The sequence below is a fragment of the Copadichromis virginalis genome, linkage group LG23 (genome assembly GCF_057382275.1).
Source record: "Copadichromis virginalis isolate Kocher_CV1m ecotype Utaka linkage group LG23, C_Virginalis_male_GT1.1, whole genome shotgun sequence".
In the NCBI taxonomy this organism is placed as follows: domain Eukaryota; kingdom Metazoa; phylum Chordata; class Actinopteri; order Cichliformes; family Cichlidae; genus Copadichromis; species Copadichromis virginalis.
Window position 1 is genome coordinate 53,670,177 of NC_140639.1, and position 11,894 is coordinate 53,682,070.

The 11,894-nt window shown below is 45.9% G+C and overlaps 1 long non-coding RNA gene and 1 pseudogene across 2 annotated transcripts; one reads left to right on the top strand and one right to left on the bottom strand.

The window, feature by feature from the left end:
• The first annotated feature begins 6,074 nt into the window (after positions 1-6,074).
• LOC146682281 (uncharacterized) lies at positions 6,075-8,482 on the top strand (annotated as a pseudogene). The gene is made up of 3 exons (XR_014917917.1): positions 6,075-6,389; positions 6,547-6,687; positions 6,838-8,482. The product of XR_014917917.1 is annotated as an uncharacterized LOC146682281 (transcript).
• A 195-nt stretch (positions 8,483-8,677) lies between these two features.
• LOC146682282 (uncharacterized) lies at positions 8,678-9,683 on the bottom strand. The gene is made up of 2 exons (XR_014918125.1): positions 9,249-9,683; positions 8,678-9,012 (listed from the first exon to the last, which is right to left on the bottom strand). It is a non-coding gene; the product is annotated as an uncharacterized LOC146682282 (long non-coding RNA).
• Between the last annotated feature and the right edge of the window lie 2,211 nt (positions 9,684-11,894).

Here is an 11,894-nt window from a genome sequence, read left to right on the forward strand (position 1 = left end):
CTCTGAGGCTGGACCAGATGAGGCTGAAGGCTCTGATGAGGCTGGGCCTGGCGAGGCTGAAGGCTCTGATGAGGCTGGGCCTGGCGAGGCTGATGATGATGATGATGCTGCAGCAGGCGAGGATGATGATGATGTTGCAGCCGGTGAGGATGATGATGATGCTGCAGCAGGCGAGGATGATGATGAAGCTGCAGCAGGTGGCTGAACGGGCCCCTCGGACCCTCCAGCCGACGAGGAAGGCTGCTGGACGGGCTCCTCGGGCCCTCCAGCGGACGAGGCATGAGGCTGGACGGGCTCCTCGGGCCCTCCAGCGGACGAGGCATGAGGCTGGACGGGCTCCTCGGGCCCTCCAGCTGAGACAGGTGGCTGAACGGGCTCGGGCCCCCCAGCGGAGACTGGAGACAAAGGCCGGAGTGGTCCCTTGGACCCTCCAGCGGAAACAGGAAACAAAGGCCAGAGCGGTCCCTCGGACCCTCCAGCAGAAGCCATCACAAAGCCAGCAGGCATGGAGTCCTCTGGCAAACACGAAGGCAACTGGCGATGCACTGAGCACTGGCTCTGCCCAGGCAACGCTGACATGGTGCAGTTCTCAGGTGGCTGCATAAACTTCAGGGGTCCAGAATCAGCCGGGGACTGAGACCTAGCCTCTGGGGAAGCCCTGGAGCGGCAAACTGTGCCAATGGCGGCTGAACCATGAAAAGCACCTTGAGGTGAAATTAGACTTTCTCCCTGCATGGAGTGAATGAGTGAAACCGGTGATACTGGAGCCAGAGCTACGGGTAGCGGGGGCACTGGAGCTACTGGGGCCTGCGCTACAGGCGGCACTGGAGCTACTGGGGCCTGCGCTACAGGCGGCACTGGAGACTGAACTGAGGGCGGCACTGGAGACTGAACTGAGGGGGGCACTGGAGACTGAACTGAGGGGGGCACTGGAGACTGAACTGAGGGGGACACTGGAGACTGAACTGAAGGAGGCACAGGAGACTGAACTGAAGGAGGCACAGGAGACTGAACTGAAGGAGGCACAGGAGACTGAGCTGAAGGAGGCACAGGAGACTGAGCTGAGAGGAGCACTGGCTGCGGGGGAGCTAACTGAGCTGAGAATGGCTGCGGGGGAGCTAACTGAGCTGAGAATGGCTGCGGGGGAGCTAACTGAGCTGAGAATGGCTGCGGGGGAGCTAACCGAGCTGAGAATGGCTGCGGGGGAGCTAACCGAGCTGAGAGTGGCTGCGGGGGAGCTAACCGAGCTGAGAGTGGCTGCGGGGGAGCTAACCCAGATAGCAAGGAAACATTGAAACAATGTTGAGTCAATATCAGGCTGTGTCATTGAATCAACGTTGAAGTGTGACGTTGACCTAACGTCACTCTTGCACCCTTTTTTAACGTTGAAACAACGTCAGGTTTTGATGTTGAATCAATGTTGAAACCTGACGTTGATTCAACGTTATATTTTCTAATACTGCTGACATTGAAACAATGTCAGATTCTGATATTGAAACACTGTTGAGCTATGGTGTTGATTTTCCACCTCTTTCGCACAGTTGCTTTTTATTAAAACAACAGTTAAATCATGACTGGAAATCTACCTTTCTTTATAGGTATTTTAACCAATACTAAACTACTGCATGTTTCCATCAGTACTTCAACCACCTAAACAAATAATTGTACTTATTCCTTAAATTGGACACCCTTTATAAAAAAAACCCAAATGTCTCACAATGTATCATGTCAATATCCTAAAATAAGAAAGCATTGCATGTGATGTAACAGAGAAAAAAAATAAACAAAAAAAGGTCAATAGGCATGTTTCGTTTGCTAAATACTTTATTAAAAGACAGTTTCCTATTTACGTTTATATGATTCACAGAAGTTTGTAATTTTTTGCATGATGTGCGTCCTGCACCACCCAAACGATCTGGGGCGTATCGGAGCCATTTCTGCACTGCTTGTGCAAAGACAAACTCGGACATAGAGTTTGCCCCTAACTGCTGCGTCAGGCTCCAATCAAGGCAAAGCGTCTCACCTATAGACACATTTTAAGAGATGGAATTAGCGTGTCTCATGTCTTAAATGTGTATGCAAGTGCTTGTATGTTTAATCAACAGGCCGTTGTTATGTATTTAAATCACATCTGACAGCTATTACACTTTATAGTTACAAAGTGTACATAACCTTTATATAATTACCATTGCCTTATTTGCCTCTTGTGATTGAAGAGCTGGCTCTGCATTGTTTAGCTCCTCAGTGTTGTGCAAGGGCAAATCCAGAGGCAGTACCCCAGCATCTACCGATTCATTGCAGCCGGTATTGCGGATGGCTCTGACCTCCTCACGGAGTTCGTTAACAGCTCTCGTCAGGTCTGACAGAAAAAGATAAAATTTTTTTAAGCATTTAAGAATACAGACAACTTGTCAAACGTTTCCTTGTGTCACACACAGATATGTACAAAGACACTAGGCAGTATTTTATTACCTGGTATTTTCACTCGAGGGGCCCGGGGAAACCATTTCTTTGTGGGCTGCTCATCCTCTGAGTCACTATATGTGTACAGGGGATTTGGTCTAAAGAAAAAAAGTTGAAAACGGTCATAAGTAATTACAAATGTGCTTTTGGAATATTTTTTCCTAAAGTTACAGTTTGATTTATAACAACACACACAGGAAACGGAGATGTGCAAGAAGGTACAGTATACAAGGAATTTTTGAAGTGCACAAGTGTACACGGCTTTGCATTTATAAAAAGTTTACAAGCTTCCACTTTTTGGACTATATTATGTGGTGATATTGCAGTATGCAAGCACCACAGATATGTATAAAAGACAAGATCATAAATTCTTAGCAATCAAAGATATGTTTGTGAAATAAAAAAAGTTTTACTTGTGCTTTCTTTTATGACTGGTCTGAGTTTCAGCTTCGGACTGAAGGTCAGACATATCACAGTGTTCACTTAGATATTTCTGAAGACTGCGTTCTGCTTCGTGAAATGTGTCTGGAAGTACAAACACAATGTATGGCCAGACATAAATTAGGACACGAAAAACTTGTTATTGTTACATTTATACAACACCAATCCAGATGATACCCACCGTGGCTTATTAGAAGTCGGACTGGTGCATAGGTGAGCCATGTTGCACCAGGATGAACTCTCCTCTTTACTGCGTCGTGGATCCTGAATGTGTCTCACGGAGGATATGGAGGCCATGACAATTTCTCCCCATTTATCCATGATCTAGGGACTATTTCTGTACCACCAGTGCTAAACTGCACAATGCACCAGTCTTTCATTTTTATCTTTTTTTTTAATTTGGAGTCCTTTTTTGCCCTGTCTAGGATAAACAGGAAACAGATAATTACAATATATTTCATAGTCACTACAAAACTTGATCTATTGATTGAACTAAATAATAAATAATAGCTTAAAATGTATATAGGCAACCATTACAAGCAAACCCGTATATGTAAGCATTTAAACACTGAAGATAATAAAATTAACAGTATTTTGTCTAAGTCTGCCATTGTAGGAATTCATGGCACCGAGACAAAAACTTGGCGCACAGTGTGGCGTCAAAATAGGCGCACACCTTTGACGCTGCGTTTTCTCCGTCTTCCTCGTCCACACGTAAATGCTAAACGCAGTTTACGTGTGGACAAAAGGTGCAAACGCAAGTTAGGTGAGCGTGCAACGTAAAGTTTGAATTGAGTGCGAATCGAAGCGGGTGCTCACCAATCATTAAAAGTAACAAAGTCATTGAACACATTTATACAGTTACCTTTACGTTTATCAATCATATATCACAGATTTACAATTTTTTGTAGTACTATGCTAAAAAGCAACTACAGAGCGAAAGTCTGGGTCAAGCGCCGAGGCGACGGCAAGAACAAAGGAACCCTCGAAGCGTTAAAGCTAGCTTTGTAAGGGAATATAACGGAAAAGTATGAAACGAAAATGTTTTCTTTGTTGATAGACTTTGTTTGCAGTGCAATTTATTTGTTGCCGGATTGTAAGATGAAAGTAGACACAATTTCGGGCTCCCACATTTTATCCGAAACTTTACATTAACAAGTTTGTTTGTTTTTTTTACTGTTATTCAAATGCAACCGTGGAAATAACGAATAGAACAAAAGTCATTCATTCTTACCTTATACTATACTTATACTGGTGCAGGCCAGTGCAGTGCATGAACTGATGCCTTCTCCGGTCAATTCCGCTGAGAGTAAATCTAATGTCCCGCTCTACTGTACAAGACAATGGTTACCTGGAGGGATGTACCAATGTGATAGGGGTGCTGCGGAATAGTCCAAGTGGTAGCAGCTTTAATTTCCCGCTCAACCATAAATCGATGGTTTTTCAACGTGATTGTTGTCACCTTGTCAACTATAAATAGATCAACAATCAACGATGACAGAACAACAGTGAATCAATGTTATTTCAATGTCAGTGTCAGGTTTCATCAGTATTTCAATGTTGTTTCAACATTGAAATGTCAACACAAAACCAATCCTGACGATTCTGATGGTTCAGATGGAAAATCAACATCTGTTCAATGTCTCCTTGCTATCTGGGAACTGAGCTGCCGGTAGCTGCACAGGCGATAAGCAGCTCGCGTTGACATCCGCCACACAAAACGCAGCCCCTGAATGAACAGTCATGCAGTCCGAAAATGAAAAAGAGTCCTCACTCACCACAGCCGGCGATTTAGAAGCCCGAACGTCCGGCTGTGGGGTGGCGCGCTTGCGGCGCGATCGGCGTTTCCTCCCCGCAGACGGCTCCGACGGGCCGGGCAAGATCACATCCGGCGAGTCGGGCAGCGAGGCAGGAGTGGCTGAGAGAAGGTGAGGTGTGTGCCGGAGAAAAGCCTGTATGGTCGGAGGAAGTGAATTTAGTAGCCATGGCAGGCCGGAAAAGAGACGTTGTAGCCGACCTTCCACGGCGCGGTGAAGCTCGTACGGAGGATTCTCCAGCCACAGCCCGAGGAGGATCTCCACATTGTAGCCGATGTCATCCTGGAGCTCCTCGGACGGATCGACTGCCGCTGGGTCCATGGTGGCTGGTTCGTTCTGTCACGGTCTGCCGGGGCAAGCCGTGTGGAATTGTAGAAAGGGACCAAAAGGCGGCAGCTCTGGTGCAGGTGAGTGTTTATTCACAGAGGTGGGTAAGTACAAACAACGGTGGCGACAAAACATGAAACTGGAAACCTAAACTGGGTAAACTAATAAGACAAACCAGAAACGAGGATGCAGGGAGGTCCGGAGATATACATACGGGAAGACGCAGGGAGACCGAGGGGAAACAACACAGACGAACCAGCAATTACTATGACAGAAGACACAACTTAAATACACTCAGAGAACACAGGGAGATTACACACAGGTGGGAACACAGCTGGGAGTGATCACGTGACGAGAGTAGGGAGACAAACTGAAACACTCACATAAGACGCAGACCTTCACAATAAAACAGGAAACACATACACGCAATGACATAACACACCAACTTAACACAGACTGGGGGACACAGACATAGGAACATGAACCATGAAACAGAAGAGTATAAAAACCCAAGGTAACCAAAACCACGGAATACTAATAAACTAAACAAACACGGAGTCGCAGACTCCGGATCATGACAGGAGGTGGTTGGTTAAACCTAACAGCTGTGTTTCAAAGGGTACAGCACATCGTGCAGCCTTGGTGTCCTCCTCAGTATTAACGTGGATATCTTTTTAACCCTGTGGGTTATCACCGTGGTTCTGAAATCCTCTAGCAATGGTTGGAATGAACCCAAGTGGCACAAGCTTCGACCTTAACTGCTGTCTGGGTTGTCGCTGGAATTCTTCCAGCTGATTGTCTGGAGATCTCTGATCAAGACCTGGTCTCCTGGTCTGAGAGGGTGTAAGTTTGTTTGAGCTGGTTGTCAAAGTGCTGCTTTAACCTGCTTATGGAGTGAAGACTGAGTAGATGAGAGATTTATACAATAGAATTGTGGCAGACCACCAGGTGGCTCCACTCACACCCAAGTTGAAGGGAAGTGCTGGGGTGGAGATTTTGGCGCTTACTATAGGGCTTCAGAGCGTGATGTCACGGGGGTGGGCGTGGAAAGGATTTTGGCCCGATTCACCATTTTGGGGGTCTAAGCTAGGAGCGATAGCATAGCCATGGTTCGTACTTGCTGTGTGCTCGGCTGCAATGTTCGATGTTACGACCGGCACGGGAATAAGGTTGGATTGTCTTTTTATGCTTTCCCAACCTGGAAGCAACGTGAAGGAGCTCATGTATCGGATGTTACCAAACGAAGGCGTCTAGCCTGGATAGCAGCCGTGAGACGAGCTGATATCAAGTTCTGTTACGTCTCCAGATATCAGCTGGTGTGCTCACGACATTTTCATTCCGGTAAGTTCTAAATATGTTCTTATCACACTTTATAGCTGAATAATATTACCGTTGATGGTCTCGGAAGTTATAGAAATTGCGATCAAACATCGAATGGAGTGACTTTGCAGACATATGTGCTATGTAACGATTCGCTAATTGTTTCGCACAACTGTAGGGAAGCCTGCCTATGAAATGGATCAAACAAATCCAGACTGGGTACCAACGCTACACATGGGGCACTCCGAAATCCGAACATCACATTCAGACCGTCACAGGAGGCGAACACAACGTCAACAAAATAAAGTACTATTTGGAGGTAAACGACAACCGCACCCCCAGCCACAGTCTCTTATTTTAAAAGTTGATCTTAGTCAATTAACACAAACATTTTTGAGTATTCATACGGCCTTAATGTATAAACCATTTAAAAGTTCCCTTGTGTATTTGCACTCTTTTTATTGGACAGGCTTTGACAATGGAGCAGCAGAGTGTGAAGGTGAAGCCTCAGCAGAAGTTACCACAGAAGAGCAGCCAGAGATGGACACCACCGAAGAGCAACACCATAACAACCTTGTTATTTTGGCTGAGGGACAAATTTGTGTTGGACAAGTAGAAGCAGAGGTAACGGGTGCTGATGCAGAAAACATTGATATCAGAGAGAAACAGACAGAAGATCAACAACTGACAAATGATTGTGTGCACTGTGTACAGAGCAGAGCAGAAATAAACCGGCTGCTGGAGGAGAACAGAAAGCTTAAATCAAAGTTGGACAAGACAGAGCTGAATGAAAACTTTTTAAAGGGTGACACGGAAAAAGTGAAATATTACACCGGTTTTACTTGTTTTGCTATTTTTATGTCCGTGCTCGAGAATGTAAAAGCTTTCCTACCAGCATCAAAGAAACTGTCGCATTTCCAAATGCTTTTACTCACACTTATGCGACTTAGACTTGATCTTCCTGTCCAGCATCTTAGTTATCTATTCAATGTCTCCTACAAAACTCTTTCTTCTGTCTTTTCTGATACAATTGACGTGTTGCATGCTCGCTTTGGAATACTTGTACACTGGCCAGAGAGGCACTGTTTGCAAGCAACAATGCCACCACAATTTACGGACACTTTTGGAAATCGTGTAGCCATCATTGTAGACTGTTTTGAAATTCGTACAGAACGACCATCTAATTTAAAGGCTCGTGCTCAAACGTACTCACACTACAAGGGTACACACACCATGAAATATCTGATCGGGATTACTCCACAAGGTGCAATTTCATTCATTTCTAAGGGGTGGGGGGGGGCCGTGCATCAGATAAACACATCACAGAGCAATGTGGCATACTTAACAAGCTGTTACCAGGGGATGTAGTTTTGGCTGACAGAGGCTTTGACATCAGAGATGCGGTGGGAATGATGTGTGCGGAGGTAAAGATCCCAGCATTTACAAGGGGCTTCTGTCAACTAGATGCCAAGGACATAGAAAATACACGAGCCATTGCACACCTAAGAATCCATGTTGAACGAGTAATTGGCAGTTTGCGCAACAAATTCAAAATGCTACATACTACCATGCCAATCCGTTCTCTTCTTCCATGTGAGGGTGAAGACGTTACCTTCCTTGATAAAATTGTGAGGGTGTGTTGTGTTTTGGTTAACATGTGCCCCAGTGTGGTAGTGAAACCAGGCACACATGAGACTTGTACTTGTTAATTAATAATTGTTTAAAAAAGGAAAACCTTTTTAGTTTTTTGTATGTGTGACTGTATGAACACATTGACATTGCGTTATGTAACCATTTCTGTACCTGTATACTATAAGCGAAAGTTTATCATCACTTTGGACTCTTTGTTTCACTAAAATTACGTTATAATAAAAGCAAGATAACAAATAACTGCTTTGCACTCTTTATTTCACACTTTGACAATTGGTACATGGTAAGTGCTGCACGTTTGAAATCAAGTTATACATATTTCAATGCACTTCTGACAAAAAACTAGACACCAGAAGAAAAAACGTTGTGACCACACGGGGCTGCATTTCGCTTAGAGAAATGTTTTCCTACAAGTTCAGGAAGGCACACCTTCTGAAAGAACTCCTGAGCTTTCTTTAAATGTGATTCCCAGAAGTGCACATCTGGTAAGATGCGTAAAATTGCCATGTCTTTTTGTGTCCATACCACGAGGTCACAGTGCTTTGCGTTGGCCACAAAGACCAGACAAACACACTGCTTTATTGTGTTTTTGAAGTGTGTCTAACACTGGTGACAACTCCTCAAACGTAGCAGAGGGAATCTTTCTTTTTGAAGGACGGCTTCTTCTGCCTTTCACCACAGACGGTCCGTTTATATTTTCATCAAGAGTCTTTTTTTGTGCTGCTGAAGATGTAAAGTCAATGTTATGGCCAACCTCTGGCTGTATCTTGGTTGTGTTCCCCGGCAAAACCCAGTAGGCTGGTTCATCTGTGACTGTCTTTGTGCCACGTATCCTCACTGTTGCCTCCACTTTAAACAGAAGTGCAGCGACATGGGTGCAGGTCTCAGCAACTCCGGCCATACAGGTGCAGTGTGCAGTTTCGACCTTCCCTGTGGTGCTTACAATTACCCATGGTCGTAATGCAGGTTCATTCAATCTTTGGGAGTGCAGTACCTGTAACATGCAAGGACAAGGTTGATGTAAAGACAATAAATGAAATGAGACAGGGAGGACACTGATTGGCGTTAATAATTTGCCCGATTATCAATGTGTTAATTTGCATCTACTATACAATTATGGGCACATAATATGATAACGATATTTTAACAGTTCAATGATAAAGATTTAACATTAATTATGGTGGGGGGTGGAAAATGGCTATGTCACTCGATGCACTCCAGCTGACTTACCTTGGTATGAATGACGACGTACTCAGATTTTGGCGGCTTGAAAATAGCCAAATCTTGCACCCAGCCATTTGTAAATTGGATATGCGCCTCCAGTGACTTGTAATTACGAAACTGGTTCGCAGTGTAAGCACTTACTCCACAAACAAGATAGGTGAAGATATCGGGGTAGGACAGTGGCGGTAAGTCGTCTGGGTCTTTACTCCACTGCCGTATGTCATATGGGTCCAGATTTGCGATGCACTCTATTTTTTTCAAATACCGCTGCTTCGCCTCTGGACGCAATCGATCTCTATACCGTCCGTTTTCTTTCGAGCTGCTTTTAAGCATGTTTCTTGTCGTAGTCGCCGTTCCAATACAGTGTATTTGTTTGGATCGTAGACCCCGAAAATGGAGCTGCGCTCCCACAATGCATTGCGGCGTGACGTCAACTCCGAAGCCCTATATGTGAAGTTCTGAGAGTCAGTTAATAAAGTTGGAGTGAGACACTGAGACCTCTCCTGTCGTTATTACGTATCGCCACAGAATAACACTTCATTTTCATAGTGTCCTGTGGTTTGGAAGAGGGCATCCTGGGAGCCCTATCCCCATATTTGACTGATGTCCAAAACAACTTCAAAAGGACTAAGGTCGTGTTTAATACTCACCCTAGTTCTTATATGCAAAAACACCAGTGATAGGAATAACAGCGTTATAAGTAAGGGCGTTACTAACGGCGTTACTTTTTTCAGTAAGGAGTAATCTAACTAATTACTATTTATTTGTTTGTTTGTTTGTTTGTTTGTTTGTTTGTTTGTTTGTTTGTTTGTTTGTCCCATTTGGATCTTTTGCCATCAGAATTATTGTCTAAGAAAGATGCTGCCTAAGTGATGCGGATGTGCAGGCAGCTCAGTGCGCACTCGTGGAGCAGATACTCCACATGGAGCGGACATTCCCGGACTCTCTCATTATTGCTCTTGGGGACTTTAACAAAGCCAATCTGAGCCAAGAGCTTCCCAAATACAAGCAGTATATTAAATGCCCGACCAGAGAGGAGAGGACATTGGACCACTGTTACAGAACGATCAGCGGGGCCTATCGTGCGGTGCCCTGCGCTTCACTCTGACTTTCTGACCACGTCATGATCCACCTGATCCCCGCGTACAGACAGAGGCTGAAGCTCTCCAAACCTGTTGTGAGGACTAAAAAACTGTGGAGCAACGAGGCTGTGGAGGAGCTTCGCACGAGTCTACAGACTGGGACACAATGAAGGCTGCTTCTAACAGCTTGGACGAGTTTACGGACACTGTCACCTCCTATATCCACTTCTGCGAGGACAGCATTGTGCCATCACGCACCAGGGTGAGTTATAACAATGACAAACCCTGGTTTACTCCTAAACTCAAAAAGCTGTGGCTGGAAAAGAGAAAGGCGTTCAGAAGCGGAGACAGGGACTGCTACAGAGAGGCCAAGTACAGGTTCACTAAAGAAGTGGATGTTGCTAAACATCAGTACTCTGAGAAGATGCAGCAGCAGATCTCAGAGAATGACTCGGCCTCTGTGTGGAAAGGTTTTAGGAATATCACCAACTACAAGCCTAAAACCCCCCACTCCACTGATGACTTGCTCTTAGCCAACACCCTCAACGACTGTTACTGCCGTTTTGACGAGCCATCAGGCAGCCTTCACACCTCCAACGGCCCCAACAATAGAGACACTTTGGACACTCATTCCCCCACCTCTCCCCCCTCCATAGAGCCATCACCACCTTCAAACTGTTCACCTACAACACCCCCCTCCTCACCCCACACAAAAGAGGATTTCACACCACCTCCTCCCACCACAACTCTTCATATTCATGAAGCAGATGTGAGGAAGCAGTTTAAGAGTCTGAATGCTCAAAAAGCTCCCGGCCCAGACGGTGTGTCTCCTGCCACCCTCAGACACTGCAAACGAGCTGGCCCCAGTGTTTTCTGGCATTTTCAACTCCTCACTGCAGGCATGTCATGTGCCTGCCTGCTTCAAGTCCTCCACCATAATCCCTGTCCCCAAGAAACCTAGGATCACTGGACTAAATGACTACAGACCTGTGGCTCTGACATCTGTGGTCATGAAGTCATTTGAGCGCCTGGTTCTCTCCTATCTCAAGACCCTACGGCCCCCCTCCTGGACCCCTTGCAGTTTGCATACAGAGCCAACAGGTCTGTAGATGACGCCATCAACATGGCCCTACACTTCATCCTGCAGCATCTGGACTCCCCAGGAACCTACGCCAGGATCCTGTTTGTGGACTTCAGCTCTGCCTTCAATACCATCCTTCCAGACCATCTCCGAGGCAAGCTTTCCCAGATGAATGTGCCTGATCCCATCTGCCGGTGGATCACTGACTTCCTGACGGACAGGAAACAGCATGTGAGGCTGGGAAAGAATGTCTCGGACTCCCGGACCATCAGCACCGGCTCCCTGAGGGGAGCCGGTGCTGATGGTTCTTTCTCCCCTGCTCTTCTCCCTGTACACCAACTGCTGCACCTCCACCCACCAGTCTGTCAAGCTAATCAAGTTTGCAGATGACACCACCGTTATTGGACTCATCTCGGACGGGGATGAGTCTGCCTACAGGAGGGAGGTTGAACGTCTGGTGTCCTGGTGTAGCCACAACAACCTGGTGCT